Source organism: Bos mutus, chromosome 10 (genome assembly GCF_027580195.1).
Source record: "Bos mutus isolate GX-2022 chromosome 10, NWIPB_WYAK_1.1, whole genome shotgun sequence".
In the NCBI taxonomy this organism is placed as follows: domain Eukaryota; kingdom Metazoa; phylum Chordata; class Mammalia; order Artiodactyla; family Bovidae; genus Bos; species Bos mutus.
The window spans coordinates 27,759,949-27,775,235 of NC_091626.1; the positions used below are offsets into that span (position 1 = coordinate 27,759,949).

At 40.3% G+C, this 15,287-nt stretch overlaps 1 protein-coding gene and 1 pseudogene across 2 annotated transcripts in view; both read right to left on the minus strand.

Annotated features, from left to right (window-relative positions):
• EXD2 (exonuclease 3'-5' domain containing 2) overlaps positions 1-3,394 on the minus strand; it is a 62,057-nt gene extending 58,663 nt beyond the window's left edge. The window contains exon 1 of one of the 2 annotated variants that reach the window (XM_005905739.2): positions 3,289-3,394. The gene's annotated coding sequence lies outside the window, so the exon portion shown is untranslated. The remainder of the gene's footprint in view (positions 1-3,288) is intronic. The other variant, XM_070377660.1, reaches the window with a different exon arrangement.
• On the minus strand, positions 1,522-2,068 carry LOC138989498 (zinc finger CCHC-type and RNA-binding motif-containing protein 1 pseudogene; annotated as a pseudogene).
• Positions 3,395-15,287: the final 11,893 nt, after the last annotated feature.

A 15,287-nucleotide genomic window follows, 5' to 3' on the forward strand; every position in this document is an offset into this window, starting at 1 on the left:
GAGAAAGCGCGGCCCCAGGGTAGCACAGGGTTTTTCAGCCTCAGCACTACTGACATTTTAGGCCAGAAAAATTCTTTGCTTAAGGGCTTTCCTGGGCACTGTGGGGTATTTAGCAGCATCCCTGGCTTCTACCCACTGGATGAGAACCAAAATACATCTCGTGACATTGCCAAGTGGCTCCCAGAAAGCAAAACAGCTCCCATTTGAGAGCCACTGGGATTAGGAATAAAAGCCCACTAAATACACAAAGTGAAAGACTGATACATTTAAACACAGACTTTGATTGATTGATTCTACAAAGATGCCACATGGTTAAGAGATAAGAAACAACTTCAAAATGTTGGGAATAAATATTTCAAATGTATATGAATGATAAAAGATTAATATATAAAGCATTACCATATATAACCAGACAACCCAAAAGAAATGAGGCATTTCTCAAAAGAGGAAGGAATACAAATAGCCAACGATCATGAAAAGATGCTCAATCTCACCAATAACCAGGGAAATACAAATTAAAACACCAAATTAAAGTCATTTCCCACCCATCAGATTGGCAAAAGCAAAAAAGGCTGACACCATCAAATGTTTAAAAGAGCTGGGAAAGCAGAGATTATTATACACTGCTGGTGGGCAGTTTGGCATAAAATATCCACACCCTCCCACCCAGCAATTCCACCTGCAGGTTTCTATCTTTGAGAAATGCTCACTCAAGCTCACAGACGCTGTGGGAGGATGTTCTCTGCCACACTGTGCCTAAGACGGAAAAACTAAGCAACCTATGGAATTATCTCACATATTATGGGACTGTAACATGTTCTGGAATTTACAGAGCAAGTAGACCAAATATGGCAGATGTCTACTTATTAACAAAGAAAAAGTTCCAAGACCCATTTTTTTTTTTTTTTTTCTCTTGAGAAAACTTTATTAACATGAATAACAATAAATCACCCCAAACTTTCCATAGTCTTTACGAAGTTTTAATTTTAAAGATGAAATTTATTTCAAAAGTTCTTATATAAACCAATCATGAATAAGCTTTTATAATGAACTTCTCAAATCTTTTTACTATCTACCTTTCTGGCTCAGCTGGTAAAGAATACGCCTGCAATGTGGGAGACTTGGGTTCGATCCCTGGGTTGGGAAGATACCCTGGAGAAGGGAAAGGCTACCCACTCCAGTATTTCTGGCCTGGAGAATTCCATGGACTGTATAGTCCATGGGGTCACAAAGAGGCAGACACGACTGCGTGACTTTGACTTTCTTCTTGGGATAGCTTTGTTATAATACTATCACATTTCCTTTTTTATTCAAATCAACTGTTTTCAAAATAAATGATTATTAGCAAATCTTGATGCAAGATAAACATGATACTATAAAATTACCATTTCCTAACAACTATCTAAAGTAAAAAAGTATTTGGTACTAAGTGTTCTTATGTTCAAATTCTAAAAGTAATTTTTAGTCCCAAGGGAACTTGGTACTCCAAGACTTAAAAAAAATGTTTTAATGATATTTACATAACATATATATTTTTAATCACTAAGTTCCTCCTCATCACTGAAGTATGTGCTTTTCTTTATCCTTGGGCGTCTTGAATCATCTGATGTTGAAGGACCTCCTGAACTGGGTTTCCATTTTTTTTGTTCTTCTTCAATTTTGGCTTGCTGGAAAGCTATGGCCTGACTGAGGCTGTCAAGAGCAGGATCTTCCCCTTCATCTTCACTTTCTTCTACTTCTTCAATTTCTTCTTCTGGCTCAGGAATTTTCTTTTTTTTCTTTTTCTCTTTCTTCTTTGGAGGTTCACGTTCTCCAAGCATATTTTTAGGACAGGCATAACTTAAGTGTCCACTTTCCCCACATTCATAACACTTAGATTTATCAAAGTAGTTTCGTCTTCGGATGAACTCAGCTGCTCTTCCATTGTCAATAGCAATGCTTGCTTTTATCACTCTACCAAATAACTGTTTGTTGTTTATTGCCCGGGTACAGTTTTGTGCAGAGTCTTTATCCAAAAATAAAATAAATGCAACCCCTTTACTCCTTCTGGTATCTTTATCTTTCATTATAATAATATAATGAATATATATATTCATATATATATATTATATTATATATATATTATATATATATATTATATATATATATATTATATATATAATATAATATAATCTCACCAAGACCCATTTTTAAGCACAAGAAGTTTAGTTGTTGAAGAGGTACAATATGCCACATTGGTAAAAGTTTAACCCAAAATTTTACACATGTATCTGTACAAACACGTGTCAATAAATGTAAACCAAAAAAAAAGAAAAAACATGCCAAACTGATAACAGTTTTTACCTAGGGACAAAAGATTAAAAAAGAAAAGATGGAGATGGAAAGAGGTCAAAGAGGATCTATTTTGTGTAAATGACATGGGCTACATGACATGGGCTACAGCTAAAATAAATATAAAAGAATAAATACATTTTTTAAAAGCAAACTCAACTTGACCAAAATTCATAATTCCTTCCCTTCTCTTAAATAACCCCTTTTCTCTCGAACTTCGCAACTTTGATATTACAAAACCTTTCACTGCAGTTCTACGGTGTAAATATTTTAGTGTTTTCAAGAAATGAGTGTCTAAGGGAGTTTATGTTCATTAATATATCAAAAGCTTATAAAAGTTTAGGTTTCGTTTATATTTTAACAAGCACGTATCAATTCTGTAATAAATCAACATTACGGTTCTAGTCCTGATCTATATTCCAGGGTTGCGAAAAGAAAAAGAGGTGCCTCCCAACAAGGTCCATAGCAGCGGGTGTGGTCTGGGAAGAAAGAGGTGGTAACAATGGGGGCGGGCGTAGGTCCCCACGAATCGAGGGCACGAAACTCATCTGTGGACGCGTGCAACACGCAGCGCCTAAGGAGCTGCCAGATGTTGCGAGCGGTGCTTCCTTTGTAGCTAACTGGGTCAAGAAGCCAGGAAGGTTTGGTAGGTACTCCTTAAAGAGAGCAGACGCGGGTCCGAGGAGGCGGCCCCGGAAGGCCACCGGGAGCTAGCGATCGAGGTGAAAGCCCCCGCGGCGCACCTAGGTGGTGAACTGCCCCCGCCACCGGCGAGGAAGGCGGGGAGAGGGGCAGGGCCAAGTCGCTCGGGGACAACGAGGTCCCCGCAATCATTCGCCCCCGCGCACGGTGACCTCGCCAGCATCTTGAGCCCTCTCCTCAGTCCGCACGGAAAACCGCCTCCACCATTCGCACAGACCCGGAGAAAAGCTTCGCCGGCCGCCGAGCCTCACTTACCTGCGGCCCTGGACCCGACCCGAACACCTGCGGCACCCCACGCTGAATATCTGGAACCTCTGTGACCACCTGCGCGCACCCACCCGAATCCTCTAGGACGGAAACCACTTCCGGTTCCGTGACGTAACCCGAGCAGGGGTGTACAAGTGGGCGACGCCATCTTGTACGGAAGCAGCTGCGGTCGCTAGTGCCTTACCAGTTTCTCCAGTGCTGAACAAAAGCTCTGTTAAAATCGGAAAGTCTTAACATCTTTTCGGATAAGTGGTGCCCTTTTTTTTTTTTTTCTGGGTGATATTTTTGTTTGTCTTGGTTTTAAGGAAGGAAGCCTCTGTAACCGTCACAAATGCAATATGGGATTTGTGACTGTCCTTACTAATTTCTCCACCGCACTGATTTTCTTAGTTGTTAAATGAGAAAGGTAAACAGAAGAGACACTTGTTTAAATAATACATTCCTCATTAGAAGTGCCTTTTATACTATATGCATTATAATACGTATGCCATCTTTTATAACAAGAACCACAATACCTTCCGTTTATATTTAAAAACTTTCATCCAGTCTTTATCAGTAACTGACATTTGTGAGGCACCTTATGTGTGTTTTATGTGCTGTTGCTTTGTCCTAGAATGTGTAAAATAGAAATGAGATGTGCATAAACAATATAAGGAAAAAAAAAAAACAATATAAGGGATAATAATAGCTGCCATTTGGGGACTCTGTGCTAATAGTATGCTAGGAACTTTGCAAAACGTTTTACATATTTTATCTCATTTAATCCTCATAATCTCATGAGAGTACTATTATTAGTGCCATTTTACATAATGTAGAGAAAGGTTAAATTTCTCAAGGTAATTCAGCAAGTAAGAATTGGAGCTGGTATATCTGCTCCCATATATATATATATCAAAACAGTATATCTGATTGCAAAGCTTGTTGCCCTCATTGCTACATCGTTTGGCTTCCAGTACAGGAGAAAAGGTTCTAAGTTCCATTACGTAATGACCCATTAAGGGAAATTTTCTGGCAGATATACAGCATTAACCCTCTGCATTTTCATCTGCTCCATCCTAAAACACCTAAAAAACAAAAAAGTAAAGGGGAAATGCAAATTAAAACCTCAGAGAAGGACTTCTTGGGTGGTTCAGTGATTAGGAATCTGTATTGCAATTCAAGGGTTGTGGTCCATCCAGTTTTGGGGACTAAGATCCCACATACCATGGAGCAAGCTCTCGCACCACAACTAGAGCCCATATGCCACAATGAAAGATCTGGCACGTGGAGATGAAGATCCCACAAATAACATATTTAAAAAAAAACCTCAGTGAGACACCTTTACGCACCCACGTACGTGCGTGCATGCTCAGCCATTCAGTCATGTCTGTTTGTGACCTCCATGAACTGTAGCCCGCCAGGCTCCTCTGACCATGGGATTCTCTGGGCAAGAAAACTGGAATGGGTTGCCATACCCTCCTCCAGGGGATCTTCCCCACCAGGATTTGAACCCATGTTTATTAAGTCTCCTGCTTTGACAGGTGGGTTCTTTACCACTAGCACCACCTGGGAAGCCCTTACATACCCAACAGAAAGGCTAAAATGAAAAAGAGAGAAAATACAAAGTACTGCCAAGACTGTGGAGCAACCAGAACTCTCAGGCTACTGCTGCTGCTGCTGCCAAGTCGCTTCAGCCGTGTCCGACTCTGTGCGACTCCAGAGACGGCAGCCCACCAGGCTCCCCCGTCCCTGGGATTCTCCAGGCAAGAACACTGGAGTGGGTTGCCATTTCCTTCTCCAATGCATGAAAGTGAAAAGTGAAAGTGAAGTCACTCAGTCGTGTCTGACTCTTAGCAACCCCATGGACTACAGCCTACCAGGCTCCTCCGTCCATGGGATTTTCCAGGCAAGAGTACTGGAGTGGGGTGCCATTGCCTTCTCCCTCAGGCTGCTGAAGGGAACATAAATTGGCCCAGTCACTTTGTTAAACTGTTTGGCAGGATCAGCGAAAGCTGAAGCTATGCATAGCCAAATATGTATACATATGTTCACTTAAAGGACATGCACAAAAAAAGCTTATGCTTATACTTAGTAATAGCATTAAATTGGAAACTATGCAAATACCCATGCTGTTAGAAGTCAGTGTGTAGGACCTTATAATAAGCAGGACCTTATTGGGCCTCCCAAGGACAGAACCCCTTGTTCCCCATGTTCTCTGCCTGCCTCTTGTCTGTAGAAAAACTTTAGCCTTCTACACTTTACCTGAATTCTAAAGAATAAAATTAATCAGAAGTGAGAAAATGCAGAAAAAAGGGGAAACAAGCAAGACAAAATAATAATAGATTAGCCATTAAACAAAGTCAAGGACCTTCAGTTACTCCTCAAGGGAGGAGGAGAAGGGGGCAACAGAGGATGAGATGGTTGGATGGCATCACTGACTCAATAGACATGAGTCTGGGCAAACTCCAAGAGACAGTGAAGGTCTCAGAAGCCTGGTGTGCTGTGGTCAATGGGGTCTCAAAGAGTCGGAAATGACTTAGAAACTGGACAACAAAGGTTATAGATAATATTCTAAGCTATGTCCTTTGGGCTATTTTGCAGATCCAAAACCCCTAGCAGGTAAAGAAGTTAACTATATGCTGTAATAAGCATTAGATCCCAGACCAGTTGTAAAAGAAGGTTGATGTTGACTCCTGATTACCTCATCACCAACTAATCAGAAGAATGTCCATGAGATGATCACGCACCCCACCCCAATCTCCCTCACCCCATCTTTAAAAACTCTTCCCTGAAAGCGCTCAGGAGTTCAGATCTTTTGAGTCCTAGTTATCTAGATTCCTTGGCTTGGTGCCCTGCAATAAATGCTGCAGTTGCTCCACTACAGCCCTGTGTCAGTAGATAGACTTTACTGTGCACAGGTTGAGTGGACAGAAGTTTCTTTTGGTAACAAATGTAGCGCTTACTCTTAGTGGAGTAATGACTCTGGAAGAGAACATGGGAGCTTCTCCTAATAATGTTCTGTTTCTTAATCTGAGTGCTGATTTACATGTGTGTTCAGGTTGCATGTTTGTGGACACTTTTCTGAAGGTATTTATACTTCAATAAAAAGTGGGGCTTTGTTTGTGTGGGGCTGGCGGGGGTGGGGGTGGGGAAGGGGCTTTTATTTAGAATGAAGGTAAAGGAATGAAAAGTTTATAAGACCAAAGAAGAAAAAGAACAGGAGAGGAGACAAATAGCGGTATAATTTTAAAAGACAGAAATTAGAATGGAAGGATACATCATTTGAAGGGTCCCGTAATAAGCTGTCTATATCCACAAGCAATCACCCTACATTTAAGGTCTAGTCAACAAGCTCCATCTGTGCATAAATAATTTCCAGTCAACTTGTTAGTATCTCACGCTTTGTTTTAGTCCCTTTGTACTGTAATTAAAAATTACTATTGACTGTGCTAAGTTGCTTCAGTTGTGTCTGACTCTTTGCCACTCTATTGACCCCAGACTCCTCTGTCCAAAGGATTCTCCAGGCAAGAATACTGGAGCGGGTTGCCATTTCCTCCTCCAGGGGATATTCCTGACCCAGGGATTGAACCCAGGTCTCCTGCATTGCAGGCAATTCTTTACTGTCTGAGCCACCAAGGAGGTCCCTATTGGATGGGCAGCTTATAAACAACAAAAATTTACTTCTCACAGTTCTGGAGGCTGAAAAGTCCATGATCGAGGTGCCAACAGATTTATTGCCTGGTGAATGCCTACTTCCTGTTTTATAGACCAGGACCAGACTGTGTCCTCACTTGGCCTAAGAGATAAGGCGCTCTCTTGGGTCTCCCTTGTAAGGCACTAATCCTACTCACGGTGACTCCACCCTTATGTCCTAGTCATTTCCCAAAGGCCTCCCCTTCCTGATACCATTACGTTGGGAGATAGTTTTCAACATATGAATTTTCAAAGGACACAAAACATTCAGCATACTGCACACTTAAACATGAAAAAACATCTAAGACACACAGTAATTGCACGCAGATTCTTCATTGAGCCACCAGGGGAAGGAATATGTATAGAACTCTTGCACCCAGCGTTTTGAGAGAGCACATACTTTAAAAACAGAAGATTTAAGAAACTTAATTTTGATTTAGGTCATTGAACAACTGTATACATATTGAAAAAAATGCTGTTAAGAATCTTTTAGTAAAATATTTTAAAAATTCTCCAAATATATGGAGTTTTTAAAATAATCATTTTTGTATTGTTTTTAACTTAATTGTAATGTGGTCAGAGAATACAGCTCTCATTCTCTGGCCACAGAGGAAAATGCTGTAAAAAATCTTTTAGTAAGATTTTTTAAAAATTCTCCAAATATGTGCTAGTGCTGGGCCATTTCAGTCATGTCCGACTCTTTGCGACCCCATGGACAATGCAGCCTGCCAGGCTCCTATGTCCATAGAATTTTCCAGGAAAGAATACTGGAGTGGGTAGCCATTTCCTTCTCCAGGGGATCTTCCAGACCCAGGGACTGAACCTAGGTCTCCCGTGTTGCAGGCAGATTCTTTACTGTCTGAGCCACCAGGGAAGCCCCCTCCAAATATATGGAGTTTTAAAAATAATCATTTTATTATTGATTTTTAACTTAAGTGTGATGTGGTCAGAGATTCCCTGACCACATTACACTTGTTAAAAATCAATAATAAAATGATTATTTTTAAAAACTCCATATATTTGGAGAATTTTAAAAAAAATCTTACTAAAAGTTAAAACAAGAAATCCCAATTAAAATATATAATATTAGATTTGAGAAGTAAAAAAATGCTATACATATTTTAAAAATTTACACGATACATGTAAACATATGCTTTTTACACAGGAAAATAAGAAATACTGAAAATCAATTATATAAGTGACTAGCTAATACATTAGAAAGAAACAAGAGAATAAATTCAAAGTACTAGAAGGAAGAGGATAACAAAATCATAGAAAAAATTAGTAAAATAGAAAAAGACGTGATTCATATGGCCAACAAAACTAAGATTAGATCTTTGAAAGTGAAAGTCACTCAGTCGTGTCTGACTTTTTGTGACCCCATGAACTATACAGTCCGTGGAATTCTCCAGGCCAGAATACTGGAGTGGGTAGCCTTTTCTTTCTCCAGGGGATCTTCCCAACCCAGGGATTGGACCGAGGTCTCCCGTATTGCAGGCAGATTCTTTACCAGGTGAGCCACAAGGGAAGACCAGATCTTTGAAAACACTAGTGAAAAAAGTTCTGTGAGTCTGATCCAGATAGAAGAGAAATAGCAACAAATGAATAATGTTAGGACTAGAAGGGGAAATATAACAAAGTACAACAGAGATACAAGAAATCAGAAAATATAATGAACAACTTCATTTCAAAAATGTTTTATACAAAAGAAGAAAAGACAAGTCACAGACTTGGAGGAAATCTCAGCAAAATACGTAGTTAATAAAGGACTGTTATCCAGATTATAGAGAGAACTTTTGAAACTCAATAACCCAATTAAAAAGTGAGCAAAAGATCTAAATAGACATCTCAAAGAAGTTATATGATATCCAAGTAAGCATATGAAAAGATTATCAACTTTACCTGTTGTTTGGGAATTGTAAATTAAAACAACGAGATACCAGTACTTCATTGAATCACTAAATTCTATTAGAGTGGCTAAAATCCAAACACTACAACAGCAAGTGCTTCTGAAGATACCCAGCAACAGTAACTCTCATTCATTGCCGGCTGGAATGCAAAATAGTACAGTTCCTTCTGAAGATAATTTGTCAGTTTCTTAACAAAGTTAAACATAGTTTTGCCACTCAATCCAGCAATCATGCTCATAGGTATTTACACAAATGAGTTGAAAACGTAATCCACACAAAAACTTGCACATAAATGTTTACCACAGCTTTTGTCATAAATTGAAAGCAACCAAGATGTTCTTCAGCAGGTGAATGGGTAACCAAACTGTGTTACATCCATACAATGGAATATTATTCAATGACAAAAAAAAAAAAACTATCAACCCACAAGAAGGAATCTTAAATACACGTTGCTAAGTGAAAGAAGCCAATCTGAGCAGGGTACATACTGTGTGATTCCAACTACTGTACATGACATTCTGGAAAAGGCAAAAGTGTGGTGACAGCAAAAAGATCAGTGGTGGCCAGAGGGCTACCCAGTGGTGGGGAAGAAGAGCGGGTGCACAGGTGGAGGGAGCACTGCGGATTTTTAGGGCAGTGAAACTACTCTGTATGGTACTGAAGGACATGGAATTCTGTATGGTTCTGTATGATATGATGCACGTGTCAAGACCCATAGGATTGTGCAACACGGGAAAATCCTAAACTATGGACTTAAGTCAGTAATAATGGCAATATTGGTTCATCAATTGTAGCAAACATACCACACCAGTGGAAAATGTTAATATTATAATAGGGAAGCTGTGTGGGGTGGGCTTAAAACTCAACATTCAGAAAACTAAAATCATGGCATCTGGTCCCATCACTTTATGGCAAATAGGGAAAAAATGGAAACAGTGAGAGACTTTGTCTTGGGGGGGGGGGGCTCCAAAATCACTGCAGGTGGTGGCTGCAGCCATGAAATTAAAAGATGCTTGCTCCTTGGAAGAAAAGCTATGACCAACCTAGACAGCATATTAAAAAGCAGAGACATTGCTTTACCGACAAAGGTCCATCTAGTCAAAGCTATGGTTTTTCCAGTAGTCATGTATGGATGTGAGAGTTGGACTGTAAAGAAAGCTGAGGGCCAAAGAATTGATGTTTATGAACTGTGGTGTTGGAGAAGACTCTTGAGAGTCCCTTGGACTGCAAGGAGATCAAATCAGTCAATCCTAAAGGAAATCAGTCCTGAATATTCTTTGGAAAAATTGATGCTGAAGCTGAAACTCCAATAATTTGGCCACCTGATGCGAAGAACTGACTCATTGGAAAAGACCCTGATGCTGGGAAAGATTGAAGGCAGGAGGAAAAGGGGATGACAGAGGATGAGATGGTTGGATGGCATCAGCGACTCAATGGACATGAGTTCGATCAAGCTCCAGGAGTTGGTGATGGACAGGGAAGCCTTGAGTGCTGTGGTCCATGGGGTTGCAAAGAGTCAGACATGAAATGAGTGACTAAACTGAACTGTAGGGGTTGGGGGGAAGGCATATAGGAACTCTGTACTTTCTATTAGAATTTTCTCTGAATCTAAAACTGCTCTATAAATAAAGTCAATTAGTTACAAAAGAGCAAGTGATCATGCTATGAACTGCTTGATTTATCTGAAATGTAATTAATTGATTCCAAGGACAACTTAATGCCAAGCACAGGGATGTCATGTCCAGAAAATTCAAGAGGAACTGTGGCAAAAGTGCTAGTGGCCTACCCAATATCCATTCTCCTCTCTACTTAGTAACAGTAGTAGGTGTATTACATGTATTAAACAATACATTTTTCTTTCTCCATTGTGATTAGGTATGGTGGCCATGTGACTAAGTTCTGGCCAGTGAGGTATAAACAAGTTATAAATAAGTTTTTGCATTTGACTTTGGGTAAAGTTATTAAAAAGGTCCTTTTTGGTGGTAGGGGGTGCTTTTTATCATTATCCTTCTTGCTGAGACTAAAACCTGATGGCTAGAGCTCCACAGCCCCCTGCCACCACAGTGGCACCTTGAAGATGGAAGCCACATGCCTAGAAAGGGGGAGTGGAGAGGTTGAAGAAGCCTGGATTTCTGATGTCTTCTGCAGTTTCTAAGTTTAGGTTACTTCTGGACTTCTTTTACATGAGAAAATTAATTTTTTTAAGTCATGCAGTCGTCTTTGCTACTACCAATAGAACCCAATCCCTAAGTGATACAGGAAATGAAAGATACTAATAATGAATGCACATCACACAGGTCAACTAAAAGCTGCTGAATACGGTGCCTAGTAGATGTACAATAAAGGTGAAAACCATTTATTCGATTTGTTTAGTGTGTTGAAGATAAAGGTCAAAACCTAGAGGAAACCACTAAATAGGCTTATTCAGTATCCTGTTTCCTTCCATTGAAATTCTGTCATTCCTTTCTGCCCACTGATCCCTTCTATAAACTTTTCTAATATTTTAGGTATTATACAGATTATAAAAATATGCAGCTATGCACTCAAGAAGCTTACAAGCTAGCTGGGGACGCAAAAAAAAGACTTTACTGTCAGCAAGTGAGAAAAGGCATCCTTTCTTGGTGGTTTAGAGAATCAGAACTCTTTTTTCTCCTAAGGAAGTAGAATGAGACTATCTCTTGGGGAAAATGCCCATATTCATTTAGAAGAAATTCATGAAGGCCCCTTAGAGTAAGGGTGAGATATATACACCCCCACAGTGAGACAAGTTCATCTAACAACAGGGGTTGAAAGCTGAATCTTCCTGGAAGAAAGACATCTGGGAGGAGAGACTGTGGGAGAGAAAGAGTGTTTAAAATGTTCGGAGATGGGATTTTAAGTTGCTTATGAGAAGTGTGTGCATGTTATGCAACCTCATCTCTTCCTCGTAGGTAGGTGTCCATAACGTCTGTATCATTCTATAATGCTTTTGTTCCAGGAGATTCATTAGAGGAATTTGAACAGGAATTGAATTTTGCATCCAGGTTTGCAGGAGGAAAAGACAAACATTATTTATGGGGCTTTTTGGATCTGGGGGTAAAAAGTAGGGTAGACTCTAACATCTAGGTCACAGAGAAAAGAGCACAGAAACAGACCTCCAGTTAAATGATGGACTGAGCCATACGTAACTCCACTTCCTCCTGAAATCTCTCTTTAAAAATGGGAAAACACAAACCTTCAAGGTAAAAAGATATAGAAAAAAAAAGAAAACCCCCTAAATGAGAAAAAAACAGAAGCTATTTATTCAGAACTTGCTATAGGAGGGAGTCAGCCACCATCACTTGTGTTTGGCAAAGACTCAAAGGCAGGCAGAGAATTGGGGAATCTTTATAATGAAAAAATGAGAAGGCTTTAGATCTATTCTGAATGGAGGTCATTGTCCTGGGGAAGTTCAGTTCAGTTCAGTCTCTCAGTTGTGTCTGACTCTTTGCAACCCCATGAACCGCAGCATGCCAGGCCTTCCTGTCCATCACCAGCTCCTGGAGTCTACCCAAACTCCTGTCCATTGAGTTGGTGATGCCATCCAACCATCTCATCCTCTGTCATCCCCTTCTCCTCCTGCCCTCAATCTTTCCCAGCATCAGGGTCTTTTCAAATGAGTCAGCTCTTCACATCAGGTGGCCAAAGTATTGGAGTTTCAGCTTCAACATCAGTCCTTCCAATGAACACCCAGGACTGATCTCCTTTAGGATGGACTGGTTGGATCTCCTTGCAGTCCAAGGGACTCTCAAGAGTCTTCTCCAACACCACAGTTCAAAAGCATCAATTCTTCTGCGCTCAGCTTTCTCTATAGTCCAACTCTCACATCCATACATGACTACTGGAAAAACCATAGCCTTGACTAGACGGACCTTTGTTGACAAAGTAATGTCTCTGCTTTTTAATATGCTGTCTAGGTTGGTCATAACTTTCCTTCCAAGGAGTAAGCGTCTTTTAATTTCATGGCTGCAATCACCATCTGCAGTGATTTTGGAAGGGAAGATAGGCATGGGCTAACTGGAAGCCAGGCTTCTTATGTGATTGATTTGGCTTGGAAGTGGGGGCAAGGTAAAAGGAAGCTGACTCGATGATAAATTCTGACCATTCTCATGCCAATTAGATGCTAACCACCTGGCTTCCTAGGCCGGTTGCTGTGGAGGTTCTGGGTCAGTGTTCTGTTGTCATACATGGAATGGCTATTTGTCCATTCATATGGTTGATTTTTCACAGAAGAGGAGATGAAATCACTAACATTTTGGAAGCTGGAAAGCAGAAGGATGGTGGGAACTGACTTAGCAAACTCATCATCTATCAACGGACAGGCCAAGAGAAAGCCCGATTTGCCCCCAAAAAACCACCAAAAGACTTGAAAACGGGCAGCGCCAGGTACCTCCAGAAGCAGGGGTGGGGTCCCCTGGCGGCTCAGTGGTGGGGAACCCGTCTGCCAACGCAGACGTCCCCAGTGCAGGGGACACGGGTTTGATCCCTGATCTCAGGAGATCCCACATGCTGCGGAGCAACTGGGCCCAGGCACCGCAACTATTGAGCTATGTTCTAGAACTGCAACTGCTGAAGCCCGTGTACCCTGGGACCCATGCTCTGCAGCGGGAGAGGCCTTGGCAATGAGAAGCCCATGCGCCGCAAGGAGGAGTGACCCCTGCTCGTCGCAACTAGAGAAAAGCTTGAGCAGCAACAAAGACCCAGCACAGCCAAAAATAAATTAAAAAAAAAAAAAGAAGAAGAAGGGGTAAAGTTGGGACTAAAAGCACAATAATTGGTTAAAAGTGTACTTCAGAAGCAGACACCAGACTTCCTCTCTTACTCCCAAATCACTCCCCTCCTGGCCCCTGCAGAAGGCTTAGGCTTGATTCCCTGGAGAGGGTAGAGGTGACCCTATCTAGTTAAGGATAGGGGTGCCATACTAAAGAGAATTCAGTGAAAAATCACTGAGACTCCTGCACTACTCTCCCGCATCAGCAACCAGTGTTAGAAGCCAAGGGCTGAAGAAAATTTTTCAGATAATTTTCAAAATTATCACATATCAAAATTTCATTATCATCTTGCAATGAGGAAGAAGTTTTGTAGTAGGATATAGGAGAAAGTGTGAAATACTTTTATTTATTTATTTTTTTTTTATTCGACCCCATGGATGGTAGCCCACCAAGCTCCTCGGTCCATGGGATTTTCCAGGCATGAATACTGGAGTGGGTTGCCTTTCCTTCTCCGGTGAAATACTTTTAAATGGACCGAAAGATTACTGAGAAATTGGAGACTATGCATTGTTTTAAACAGTCTGATAAGTGGAGACTTCCCACTTATCAGATTCTATGGGATTTATACTTTTTTCTATCTTTGAACTATTTCACATCTCTAAAGAGATATAAGCTAATTTGTTAAAAACTGATAATAATGCAATTAATTATTGTCTTTAGATTTGCAAAAAAATTCTGTTAGGTAAAGCTTCTATTGACATCACTGTCCCCCTACATCCTCCAATAAGCTGGCTTTCCAAATACTAAGAAAATTGATTTCAACAATTCTGATAGGCTTAGATACTTGGTCTGGCCTTTGGATTTTCCTTTGAACTGATTGTAACATCTTTTCCAGTTCTCTCAATAATTAATAAGTTAAATTTTTGACACATTCATTTCATATTTGCATCTGAGTCTTTTTTTAAAAAATGATAATCCATTAAGAAATCAAATTCAAAGGTCTACTTTTAGTAGAGATATTTGAGAGGAAGAGATTTGTTAGAAAATCATTTTAGATTAGATACAAAAACAAAAAAATATTTGGTGAAAGTCACTATACTCTTAACTGAAAAGTGGGTGGATAACTGGTTTCTCAGAAGTTTTAATCCCGTTAGTTGTGAGTATTTAATCAGAAATTCTAATTTCTTCCTAGAAAGAGGCTGTATGTAAATTAACTTATGCAAAAATTGCATCCTGGTCCTAGTTAGGACTTTTTTCTTTTACAGATGATGATTCCTAGAACTTCAGTCCAAAGCTGTGCCTCTAAATACTTGTCATATCAGTGCTACACAAGATGCTGGTCTGAAATGAGAAATCGACCTTGCTCCAGAATGTAAATCAGCATTCTGCTTCCTTCACTGAAAAATCTTTCTGCAAAAAAAAAGTGAAGGGAGATTAACACGGTGCCTGCTACCAGAGTTTATACTCTAACAAAAGGTCTCATCATGTTAAGGACTGGTAAAGACAGATTACACAAAATGGTGGTTCAGTTCAGTTCAGTTCAGTCACTCAGTCGAGTCCAACTCTTTGCAACCCCATGAACCACAGCATGCCAGGCCTCCCTGTCCATCACCAGCTCCTGGAGTCTACCCAAACTCATGTCCATTGAGTCGGTGATGCCATCCAACCATCTCAT